The following is a 13,450-nucleotide window of genomic DNA, read 5'->3' as shown; positions in this document are numbered from 1 at the left end:
AGGAAGCGACTGAAGAATCATAGCTAGCATAGGTGTCAGAGAAAAGCTGTGTGTGAGTATACGAGAACGAGTGAATGCAATAATTTTTCCCTTGAGCTACTTGTGTAAACTGCTCTGCCAAAACACAACCATGCATCCTAAAAAGTGTTGCTGTGCAAACTGTTAGTGTTGACCAGCTAACAGCAGACAGACCAGCTGGAAGGAAACTGTTTTAATTAAAAAAAAAAAAAAAAAATTATTTATAGTTAACAAACTGACAACCCTTTAGCTCATGTTATATGACAGCAGACACTTCAGTTTAAATAGTGTATTTAAATTCCTTAAATTTAATTTAAATGAATATAGTAATAATGAGAACTTTGTCACAAAAAAGAAGGCAAAACTGATGCCAAATTTGTGGGTTTATATCTAAATCTGTAATACCGATACTTGAGTTTGATCAGCTTGACACTCAGCATGACTCCTGTGACTGACTGACACCTCCAGCCAGTGCCCAAAATAGTTTGAGTTTTACTGGTTAAGGTGCTGCTTTATGAAGGAAAAAGTCTTTAGTGTTCTGTTCTACTTCCAGGAAGCTGTTGTACATGTTCCCATAGATTGTTGATTTATTCATAGAACAAGGTGGCTCAGTTGTGGGATCACGTTTTAAACAGTTTTATGGTTATCTTTCCATGTCCATCAAGGAGACACGCAAGATATCATTAAATGCTTTTTGTTCCCTTTTTCTACCCTCCTTCAAAGCCAAAGTTTTCTGTCTGAGGCTGCGAGACTTGTTTCATTTTATATTCTCTCCAAACAGTGTGCATCCCATGCCTGAGGTCCATGAAGTCAGAAGTAATGGTGGCACTCATTGGCACACATGGCACTGCTCATGAGGGGTAGGGGGACCAACTGATTTGTAGCTGACTTTGTCTTATGTTCAGTCATAGGGGCAAGCAAAGAAGAAAGGTTTCTTGTTAAAGCATAGTGCTGGGGGTAATAAGATCTTGTAGACATTTTTTCCTTTTTAAAAAGTATAAATAACCAGGTTTCCTTCCTCCTGACATGAGTCTGATATTCCTTTTGCACTCACTGGCCTCGGTTGAGCTGCTCTTGATTTATCACTGTGAATGAAACATTCTGATCCTCAATGTGTATTTATTCATATGCAAAGGTAAAAAATAGCTGTAACGATTAACAGAAAGAAATGTCTGTGAGGGAGACCCTCTTTGGCACTCTGCACCAGGAAAAACATTTCGAGAAGTGGAAATGGGAACTTAAACCTCTGAATTCTGCTGTGGAAAACCCCCTTAGAGATGCTGAGGCAACAAGCCCCAAGCATCCACCGGAGACCCCTCTCCTAAGTCTCTGTAAAAAGGGTATTCTGAGGACAGTGCCCAAGACACAAGGTATGTTTGGGGATGCTGCACTCAATATGCTGCTTTGCTACAGAGGATACCAGCTCAGGTGTAATCTGGCACTGTAATTTATACCAGGATGTTGTAATTTTACCAGTCATTTATGCCTGTCCTTTTTGCCAGAGCGCTGTCAAGAGCTATCAGCTGTTTGACTCAAGTGAACAAAAGGACAACCTCCGTATGGTTTTACCTCCATTCAGCCTGAACTTGTGAGTTGCACCTGCAGTGGAGCCAGCATTTACAAGATTCTGACATCAGAATGGCTTGTTTATGGGAACTGGGACACATTAAGTAATGTCTGCATTTGTGAGATCTACAAACACGGCACTGATGTTCTGCATGTACGGCAGGGGCAGGCACTATTAACTACACATTAAGATTTCCAACATGCTTTGGTCCGGGGAAGTCAGATGTCACTCGATATTTTCCTCCTGCCCCAAAATCTAATTTGGGAGTAAAGAGGATAGATTCTAAAGTCACAAGCATTCAACGTAGTATGTACAAGTGGGTAATGGCAATGTATTACAGTCATGGAGATGAAGGCTGTGTTGGTATTAAAATTGATGGGAATTTCAGTTTCCATGGGTAGGACTCCTGTAGTTCTTAGGCCAAGGAAGAGCAGAGGGACTCTCAGGATGCCAGCAAGGACGTGAGCAATCACTGAAAATATGATAACTTTCTCTTAAAGAAATACAGAAGTTCTTGTTTTAAACAAATGATGTCTCATGAGATCTCTGCTATGTATCTCTTATTACTGACTCTGCAGAAACTGGAAGCTGTGAATATCAGAAGCTTACATAGGTTTGGAAAAAAATTTTAAAAATCTGTGAAGGAGAAATCCACAAACACCTCTTAAACACAGTGACACCACTTTTGGCTTACTAAGTCCACTGATGAAACTGGAAGGGTTATTCTGGGAAATTCTCCATGTGTATTTGCCCTGTTTTAATGCACCTGCCTAGGCATCTGCTATTGGTTATTGTCAGAGACAGGCTGTCAGAAAAGTGGCTTGAACCAGCAAAGCAGTTTTAAAATTTTTATTCAAATACATACTGTGCTTGCTCAGACACTCAGCGAACTGTTTAGAAAGACAAAAGACTATTTACCCCAGTTCAGACTTTCCACCACACAAACTGACCCAACTCCACTGAAGGCTACCGAGATGCACCAATTTATCTCTAAATCCGAACGTCTTGGATGCTACTCATTCAAATAGAGTGAGGTAGCTCAGTCTTTATGCCCTACTTGATCTACTATCTCTATTCTTCATCAGTACTTTCATACACTAGAGAACATTTTGAAAGTTGTATTTTTAGATTGACAGAAATCTCTTCACTGGAGAATTAGGACTTGTAGAACAAACTGAAATGGTATGGTAAGACCAAACTGCAAAACTGGCACAATAATAATTCAAAAAAAGAAGCTATATGTGATTATCAAAATACATGCTCAGTGCTTTTCAAATAAGAAAATAATACATTTAATAGACTGGATAGATTTTTATTATGCAGGTTCTGCTTCTGAAAGTAAACACAGAACCTTAAATACAGCTAAAACTGTGCAAGATCACCTCTGGTGATAAATGGAGTGCTTCTTCAACAATCATCATTTCCTTATTTTAGCTCCTTCCATTGACAGAAAGGTCACAGGACCCACTTCTATACCTTTCATCCATTTTATCATGGTGCTGCTTCATGCCTCAACTGAAATAATTCTTGATTTATACTGAGGGAGGAAATTAAAAAATTCAGAGCACAACCTGCTAACAGTCTTGAAGTTCTAACTGACAGCAGCTATCTATAAATCCCTCTGAGAGTATGATCTACATTTGCCTGAGTAACGTCGCTCTCTTATGGATTTATTTAATTTTGTAATGGCATCTGTGAAATCCTTATAACGACCAAAATGCTTTAATAACCCACCTCTACAATTTCATATATTCTTTCTCCCTGGAAGCTGAAGCATCTAAACCTTTTGTCAAGATGGGTGTGAGAATTCTCACAGCCTTAGACAAATTTAAAAATCTTTTTTTACCCACAGTTCCTTCTGTGCAGGCTTATTTTAGGCATTGGTACATGTTCGGGTGACTAGGAAGAGAGTCAGTTGCATTCATTATGCTAGAGTGCAGGCTGCTCCTTCCAATATAGACTGAACAAGTGAGACCTTCACTGTGCACTAAATATAAAGCCAAAACAAAACTCCTCTTACAATTTGCCAATTGTTGTATTTATTACACCTATTGTGTTTAAATCTTAAAAAAAAAAAAAAAAAAAAAAAAGGAAAAAGATTGATTGGTTTCATTTAAAAGCAGTTATCATTAAGCACCAGAGTGTTAATAGGCACTCTGCTTACTTAAACCTGCCACAACTTTACAGTGAATACTGCCACAAATTAAAAGGATAATCCCTATGCTACCAGGTAAGGTTTATAAATCACATTTAATCACTATTTTCCAGTGCATTTGCATATGCAAAACCAACAAGGACTCCAGTTTAACCAATTATACTCTACGTCATTTGAACTTTATATGCGTGGGGTTTACAGGGCCCCTGAAATTCCTAAGCAGCCAGTGGAAAGTGGGAAGCATCTCAGGATACCACAGCGTATGATCCAATCTAAGTTACCTGCTTCCACCTTCACTCTGACTACGGGCAAAGTTGTAGGAAATGTTAGATGTCTCCTTCCATTTGTGATCTTGTGCCCCTGGACATCACCTGAAAGTGGAGCAAAACGGTCTGAGGACTTCAGCTTCCTACACAGCCATCAGCAGCTAGCTTGTTGGGGGCTTCTCTGGTAACTGATGCAGCATTCAAATGTCTGCTCACCGAAAGCAAGCTGACAGTAAAGGGTTTAGGTGGGAGAGTGGCGCTTATCTTTCCAGAATGGATAATTCTGAACATGCAAAGGTGAGTGAAATTAAGTGCCTGTGAAGCTCTTGGACTAAACACAAAGATACCTCAATAATTTAAGAACCTCCAGAACTAGGTAACCCAGAAAACCTAGATGACTGGCTTACTGCTAAAGCACTAAAAAGGTGTCCAAAGCCAAAACCAGAAGGGACTTAAGAGGACTGTCATCTCCCCAAACATGTTACACTATTGTCCCATGTATGAAGTGAGGCAAAACGGTGTTTATGATAGAAATTGGAAATGCTATTCAAAAGCAGGTTCCGAGCAGTGATTCCTAGCATATACTTTGATATAACTCTGCTGCTACCCATATTCCTTCCCCCATACCCAGATGGTCTTTTAACCAACACATGTAAATTCACAGAACCATAAAGAAAATTAAAAGTAAATTCAGACCAGCCATGAACAAACAAAAATTCAATCAAGACAGTGAAACTATAGGCATTTGGTTTCAAAATGAATTTGCTTCTTTGTTAGCAGTACCAGAGAAGCATGAAAGAGATAGACTTGAACAGAACTGGACTTTGTTTAAACACAAACTGTAATGGTAACTTAATTTTATTTGCAGGATCTTATTCAACGTCCTGGGTATTCCACAGCCAAACTTTTATGATTCTGATTTCTAGCACAATTGTGTCTCAAGAAGTGTAATAAATATATCAGGAATGAAGAATATGTGCTTTACTTCTTATATTTAGCACCTAAGTGTAAAAATATTTACAATCCCCTTTCCAACAAACAAGAAACATTGCAATAGACATTTCAGAAGTGCAATGAAAAATAAAACAAATTCAAATTCTATACCCAAAATCTCAGAGTTAATATTTAATTGGATTTTGGAAAGGTTTTTAAAACCTTTTACTGTGTTTCTCCAGTTCCTCTCTGCCTGTTAATATTAACATCTACCAGTTAAAGCTCTACAAATTTGGTAATATCTATCTAAAACTCTTGAGAGTAGACCTTATGCAAGTCACCTCAAAGGAACATTTACTGAAATAAATGCTTTTTAGCACAGTAGGGGCTGTGAAGTCAAGCTGTTACAAACTTTATCTTTTGTGAACTACTTCGATAGTTAAAATCATCTTGTGGACCCTAACGAACAGCCTTAGACTGAATCCTATGAAGGTGTTGGTGGGGGGGATATTGAGAGAAATACATTCTCTACAGGAGGAAGTCTTTAATTATTAAATATTTTCTATTCCCATTTATTTGATGCTAGAATTGCAAATTCTACTCAACCATTATACCTCCAGTCATGTACAGTAAGTTTCCTGAAGGTGGCTCTTTAGATAGCAATACCTTCTTTTGCTTCAGGGAGGTATTTACGTGAAAATTCTTGGTAAAATTCTTTTTTTCTGACAACAAAGGGGAAGAGAGAGGTTGCCCTGGATGATTTTTGTATAAGTATTCATATAAATCTAGGTATTATGCCACACATCTTTCATAAAACCATACCAAAACCAGTCCACTCCCTTGAGGAAGCCCTACACTCACAAGGTCAAGACTGAAAAATTCCAAGGCTCATCATGGACACACGATATCAACCGCACATCTATAAAAATATGTGTCTCTATTCGATAAAAGATACATGGACAAAATGAAACAATACAACAAAAAACTTGTAAACAAACATAGAACCTGACATTTTTTGACAAATCCTAACAATTCTATTAAATACATATGCAATGGTATGTCTGGATATATGTATAACTATAAGGATTTGTCAAAAAGAGGTATATAGATATTTACACACACACACATTGCAATTTCTAATGATTGTATCGTGTTGTAAATCTCATGTTTACTCTTTTCCTTTAGCCATTTCCTTATCGCAACTGGTTACATAAAAATGTCATTTGGAAAAGAAAATGAAGTGCCCCATGATTGCTAGAGAAAACAAAGAAAAATGTGACAAACACTGGCACGCTAAAAACACAAACTAAAGGTAAAACAATGAGACCTAATGTAGGTTGTTTTTTTTTTTTAAATAATTTTCTTTTTACTAGAATACAACAGAATTATTAATATAGTGGCATAAGGGAGATCACAGATAAAATAATCAGAATAATTGCAATTACTTCAAAATTCACTCATGATACTGTATTTCAAAACACACTGGTGTGAGAAACCAAAATCTATGCTTCCTCCTTCCCTACAGCGTCTCTGACTGTGGCACTAGAGATACACATGGCCACTTGTGTTTTCTCCCACTCCGCTCAGGTTCCCTTCCCCAGGAGCACAGGGCAGTACCCTCCCTCCTTTCCCTGCAGATAGCTTGTACCTGCCTTTTGGGAGCTCTTGAGGAGCAACTGCCACATAGATTCACATCTCCCCAGGCAGAGGAAGGAAGCGAACCTGTCTCCTGATGTCTGTGAAGTTTTCAAGCCAGCAGGAGGTAGTGAAAAGCAGAATTAGTGTCAGCAATACCTTACATGAAGCTTAACATTACAAATGTGTGTTTTATCATGTTCTGACAAGGTTTAATTTTGAAAGGGTGACTGAAAGATGACTAATTTTTTTAATTAGAAACATATTTTGGATATGAAATAGGCTCCAAGCTGCTCCACGTTATCCAGACCGAGAAATTCTCAGCAAACTCTAAACCAGAAATTTAAGCATTTGGAAGACTTTCAGGATAAAAACTGGGGTATCTTTGAAGTCAGGCAACTATTTTTCAGTATTTTCAGGACTTAGATAACTTTCGACTTGCGTGTCTCTTCTACTTAAGTTTCACTTTTCAATCTGACTCCTCACAGAATCACTGAATGGTAGGCGTTGGAAGGGACCTTTGGAGATCCTGCTGTTTAAACTTACAAAAGCCTTTGGCAAACTCACTGTTGAATAGGCCAAACCATAACTGTTGACTCCTATGTACAGTTTAATACTAACAGAGATTTCACCCTGACATATTTGGAATGTATACGGAATTTAACCTTTATGGAGCAATCTAAAACCAGAAATGATTGGAAAAAGAGGTACATATCACAGAGATCCAGAAAAAAAATTCTAGTGCACTCAACCAGAGTTTTTCCCAGGTCTTTGAGCTTTGCTCAGAGGTGGTGGCAGTGGGAAGGGGCTGGCTGTTTGTTGGAGGACTGGTGCTGTTGCATGGGGCTGGCATCTCCAAAACCCTCATCTAGACCTTACAGCTATAAAGGACACACAACCCCAAGTTTAATTAGTGAGGCCTGTGCTTTTGGAGGGATAACTCACGATTTCACTCCAGCAATTCTGCAGCTGATTTCAAAAATTTGTAACTCAGTAGGAACAGATCAAACGACATCGTTTTAGTTTCCTATAATTTCTTTGGGAAAAGAAGTCATATAAAAGTAAAAGAGTAACAAAAAAAGGGGTATCTTGAAGTTCCTTAAGGAACCCAGATTTAATCCTAGGTTTTAGAGAATTTATGGAAGAACAGTACCTCCACAAAGAAGTGGATGGTCTGGGCTTTCCTCCGTACTTTGCCAACTCCTGCACAATGTAAGTAGAGCACCACACCACAGCTGTATTTTCATACAATCCAGGCACTTAGCGCTCAAACTAGGCTCTTGCTAGCCAGCACATTTTACTTGTTTTGAAAAGCAAATGGTCAGTATCTGGTCCTCTGCTTCATAAATATACTCAGATGTGGTATATTATTCTAGAACAGTGTATTTACTTTCACAGACTGCTGAAAACAAAAAGGTGTATTGATTGCTCCTGGAGGTGATCGTTTATTGTAGCTAACTGCAGCAATATTAACACTTGATTTTTTTCTCCATCAGATTTAAAAAAAAACCCCACAGGAGATATCAAATAAAATACAGTCATGCCAACTGAAAATCTATTTTCTTCACATTTCCTTTCTTGACTTCATTTTTTATTCTCTTCAGTACCATATTATCTATACTGTATCTACCATTTGATATAGTTTTGAGGTCAAATGCTGTCTCATGTTTTATGTATGTCCAAGAGAGTATCATGAGGGAAACAGGAGTCCCGTCCTAGTCCTGTCCCACATCACGAATAGAACAGGAACTTCACAGATTATTTTGGAATTCAGGTACTAATCGTATTTGGAAGAGCTGACTCAGATTATGTTATCAGATATTTTGCATCATCTATATAGTCATGTATCTTGCTCATTTGTATTTAATCAATATGCTCTTCATCTTGCAGCGGGGAGGTAAATTTTCCTGGGAACCTATGTAAGGCCCACGTGGATGCAGAAAGAACACAAAACCACAGTATAGGCATACATCCCTCGTCCACCCATCCTCCTCATGTCTAATTTATGCACATTTTACATAACAGTAATAGGATACAGAATGAAGCTTTGTGATTTCAGAAAAAAACTCCACAACATTGTTTTGTTAGCTCATATTCTTTCAGTTCTAATCCCTGCTGAATTCTGTCAGCAGACATAAACCTAAACAAGGTTTATGTGGAAATAACAGCCCCAAGAGATGATAGATCATGGTTTAATCAATCATTGTAAATGTGAAATTTCACCTTACTGCAATAATAATTTCCCCATATAATCCAACCTTTCACTAAGGCACTAAAAAGCCTCTTCCCAGGTCTCAGGTGGTGGTGGCACTCCATGAAAAGCCTTAATTTGGGTACTGAACCACAAAATGGAGGTTCTGACCTCTTGCTACTTGCAATCCTACACTGAGTGTATAACACAAGTTGAACTGAGAATCTTATTGCAGCAATCCTCCTAGGTTCAGATTAGTTCAATACAACTGAAAGTTCATATAGTGTGGCAGTCAGCTGTCAACACTCCATAACCAACTGCAAATTGACTGTGACTTTCTAACAGTAAGAAATTAAATCTGAAACACAAATCAGGAACCCTGAGAATGTCATTATGATTCATAGGCAAATTTTTACTACAAACTAAACACTGTAACATGAAAAAATTAAATACAACCTACCTAGCTATTAAATTTGCTTTCAGTTAAGTGCAATGACTCATCTACCGGAATTAAATGATTTTTATTGCCAATTAATAAAGTAATGAATTGCTCTGTCAATTAACAGCAACCAGAATCAGGGGAAAACATTATCTAAATATGTATAGTGGGTTAATGGTTTGAGCATGCTTAAATCTTGTAAGTAGGTTTCAACGCACCTAAAGTGACTTGCAAATTTATACCAGGACTGATAGTCATTCCCAGACTGGGAATTCACCTGCCTAAATTCTTTGCGGGTTTGGATCTCAACTCCCAACAGAACTGTGGGGTTTGGGCTCTTAACTGATGAAGAATTAGTTCTGAAAACAAATTTTAACACTGAACTCCCATTGTAGGTTCTCAAAATCATCAAAGCCCTTGATAAACAGACACCTGCCCTTGGTCTAGGTGTAGAGCACTAAAACCCTGGGTAAAGGCATTAATTAGCAGCCTGTGAAGCATGTCTGCCTGTCTCCCCCTCTCTCATGAATATTTATATAAAGGTTTTACAGTATGGGGAAAAACTTCAATAGGCTGGATTCAGAGTTTCTTCTGTGAATATTCTTTGGGCACGTAATTAGGACGCTTTGTCCTAGAGACATTTAGACACTTCTGCCATTGTGCTAGGGAGGAAGCCTGACTTACACATCATGCCTAGTAATGCAGAGTTATGAACAGGGGATGGCCTGGAAGTTTACATATAGACTTAGAAGAAGTTCTTTCACTGCCTTTTTTCTTACAAATGCTTCCAATTAAGGGTACAGGCCCAAACAGACAAAATTAACAAGAGTGCTAAAACTTTCTTCCTTGAGTGAGTAAGGAAGGCTTAAACTTCTAGGCCCTGCAGAACACCTTGGGGAAAATAACTGAGAGGAGATGAACATACAGCTGACTCTATACCAAAACAAACTCTGACCCCTAATTATATATTTTTAACATATATTTATATATTTATAAATAAATATGGCTATATCACAGAGTCTAGCAAAGAAAAGTAAATTGAATTCCCAAGGGGTAGCAGGATGAGACAACCAGCACAATGTGACAAATCAGTAAGATTTCAATGACGATATATAAAATGGCCAAATGGCTCAACATGACAAAGCTTAGAGAAACAATGCAGGTTTCTCTGAAAAGTAGCTCTTGAACGCAAACAAGCAGAGGCCTTTCTTGAGAAACTCATATAACATGCACAGCAGACAGGTCACCTAGTGAACAGCAGATGAGCCATTATAGAGTGATGACTGCAATATAATTCAAATTGACATTCAAGGGACAGCAAGGGTGCCAAACTAGTACACTGACACCAACCTTTAGCAAATAAAATGCACAAGTTTTTTAAAAGATCCCCAAAATAAAAATACTTCCAGTTTTGATAGGAATGACACTTTTTAGAAGTCTTCAAAATGTCTACTAATTTTCCAGAAAGGGAAACGGTTAAATTAAAAGTTTCAAGAGGATATGCCAAAATGTTGTGATGCACTGATGTTTCAGTTATTTAGATTGCGTAGGACTATGGTTTCAAGAAAGTTCAGACAACTATAACAAGGAAGGTAAACGTGTAACAACACCAAATGATGTTCACTTTGACAGACATAGCAGCAAAAATAACTGAAAAAAGGCATTCAGAAAAATGGAAGTACTTTTACTTTACTGGGTTTTCAATTAATTATATCAGCTGAAAGAAGAGACCAGGGCATCCCTGGACAGTTAAATCAAGTTCTTCATTCAGCTACAGTCCAAGCAGAAATTTGGAAATATGTCAGAAATAGTGAAGAAAGAACATTATTGCCCCTCAACACAAATCATCAGTGTGGCTGCATCTGGAAAATTGCATTCTGTGCTGGTCTTGCCTTCTTAAAAACAAGTAAGCATAATAACATGAGTGAGAGGGAACACTGACTAAAGCGGCCATGGAAAAGTTCCAAATAAAGGGAGATGGAAAAGGTTAAGAATGCTTATTTTGTGAAGAAAACAAATATAAAGAATAATGAATGTTGCTAACGTGAAGACTGGGAACTTTTGTTCTCCCTCTCACTAGAGGAACAAGAACACCCGGGGGCATTAATGAGAAGGCTGAAAGTAAGAAAACCAGTGAAAAGAATACACTTTTTTCACATCTAGGCAATTATCACTGCAGGAAACCACTGAGGCTAACAGCTAAGTGAAGACTGAAATAGCTATAAAGAACCTCATGAAGTTCAACAAGGCCAAGTGCAAGGTCCCGCACATGGGTTGGGGCAATCCCAAGCACAAACACAGGCTGGGCAGTAAGTGGATCCAGAGCAGCCCTGCCGAGAAGGACTTGGGAGTGCTGGTGGATGAAAAGCTGAGTATTAGCCGGGAACGTGCGCTCACACATGAGAAAGTCAATTGCATCCATTCAGAAGAAGCATGGCCAGCAGGCAGAGGGAGGGGATTCTCCCCCTCCACTCTGCTCTGGTGAGACTCCATCTGCAGTGCTGTGTCCAGCTCTGGAAGTCCTCAGCACAAGAAAGACATGGACCTGTTGGAGCGAGTCCAGAGGAAGGCCACAAAAATGATCATGGGGCTGGAGCACCTCCCCTGTGAGCACAGGCTGAGAGAGTTGGGGTCATTCAGCCTGGAGAAGAGAAGGCTCTGGGGAGGCCTTATAGCAGCCTTTCAGTACTTAAAGGGGGCCTACAGGAAAGATGGGGGCAATCTTTTTAGCAGAGCCTGTTGCAATAGGACAAGGACAAATGGTTTTAATCTAAAAGAGGGCAGATTTAGACTAGATATTAGGAAGAAATTCTTTACTGTGGGGGTGGTGAAGCACTGGAACAGGTAGTAGAACAAGAGGTGGTAGAAGCCCCATCCCTGGAAACATTCAGGGTCAGGCTGGATAGGGCTCTGACCAACGTGATCTAGCGAAAGATGTCCCTGCTCATGGCAGGGGGTTGGACTAGATGACCTTTAAAGGTCTCTTCCAACCCACACTATTCTATGATTCTATATCAAGAATATTTGAAGTTATCACAATACATTTAGAAAGGCACCTGGCATAGATGAGATGTATGAAAAAAGACTCTGGAAGTATCTCACTTCCACCTACTGTGGGATCTTATGCCTGTTCTTCTGAAGCATTTGCACTGGCCTCTGTCAGACAATACTGAATTCTGGTATGACCCAACATGAGTATTCCTGCTATTTGCATACTACACATGAATGATCCATGGCATTTGAAACAGTGGTAGTACTTGTCCTAGCTGAAATGCAGCTACTATTAAAACTTAAAGTAAACATCACTTACTGTTCTGTAACAGACACTCTACTTGCATCTAGGAAAGCAACAAAGTTAAGAAGTTGGCTTGAGCAAGTGATATGACTGACTCTTCCCTTGCCTAGATTGAAGGGAATGTGACCCTAGATGCTTTCTAGCAATGTCTCCCTTACAGTCTGAAATTCCATCAGGGACAGCAAAATATGACTGTGAATTGATATACCTAATAAACAGAAAAATCTCAGATCCATCAGTCGCAGCTTCCTTACAGAACTGGGGATTACGTGACTCTCTTATGTTGCAATATCCACTGTTTAAAGAGCAAATACTGGTTTCAGACAGTACTGCTTTTCACTCCTCTTGTAAGAGAATAGGAAGGAGCAGATTTCGGCCTAACCAACACTACAGAGTACACGTTCTATAAATTTGTGGGTGATGGTATTTTCAAATGGCACAATTCTGTGATTCCTCACTATGCAGTTCATCCTCAAAACCCAATTCCTCTACAAAGGCTTATTTAGGTGACTACTACAATCATTAATATCCCTTTTACCTCTGGGCAGTTTCTAGACATTCTGCTTTATCTAATTGTGTTTGACCTGGTGAACCAGAAGAATAGCCTGATCTGGCCATTGACCCATATGCCTCTTGTAAATGCAAGAGATATTCCTAAACAGTAGACTTCTGTCTATTCTCTTACTTTTTGTTGCAACTTGTAAGAAAATCCTTGCTGCTATTGTCTGCGTCCATGGAGAAAGACAATTTAAATGTCCACTTAAAATGCCAGACATTACAGTACTTACTTAATTGTTTTTTCTCTGTCTTGATGAGATAATATTGTTGCTTACACTGTGACCATCCATCAGTGGTCTTTTCCCTTATGCCTTGAGCAGTTATCATGTTTCCCATTATAGTTTTAATGTCCAAACACCTCCACTGGTGAATAAGCACAGGGCACAGTAGATC

Source organism: Leptosomus discolor, chromosome 1 (genome assembly GCF_034619465.1).
Source record: "Leptosomus discolor isolate bLepDis1 chromosome 1, bLepDis1.hap2, whole genome shotgun sequence".
In the NCBI taxonomy this organism is placed as follows: Eukaryota; Metazoa; Chordata; class Aves; order Leptosomiformes; family Leptosomidae; genus Leptosomus; species Leptosomus discolor.
Note: the sequence above shows the minus strand (reverse complement) of the source record.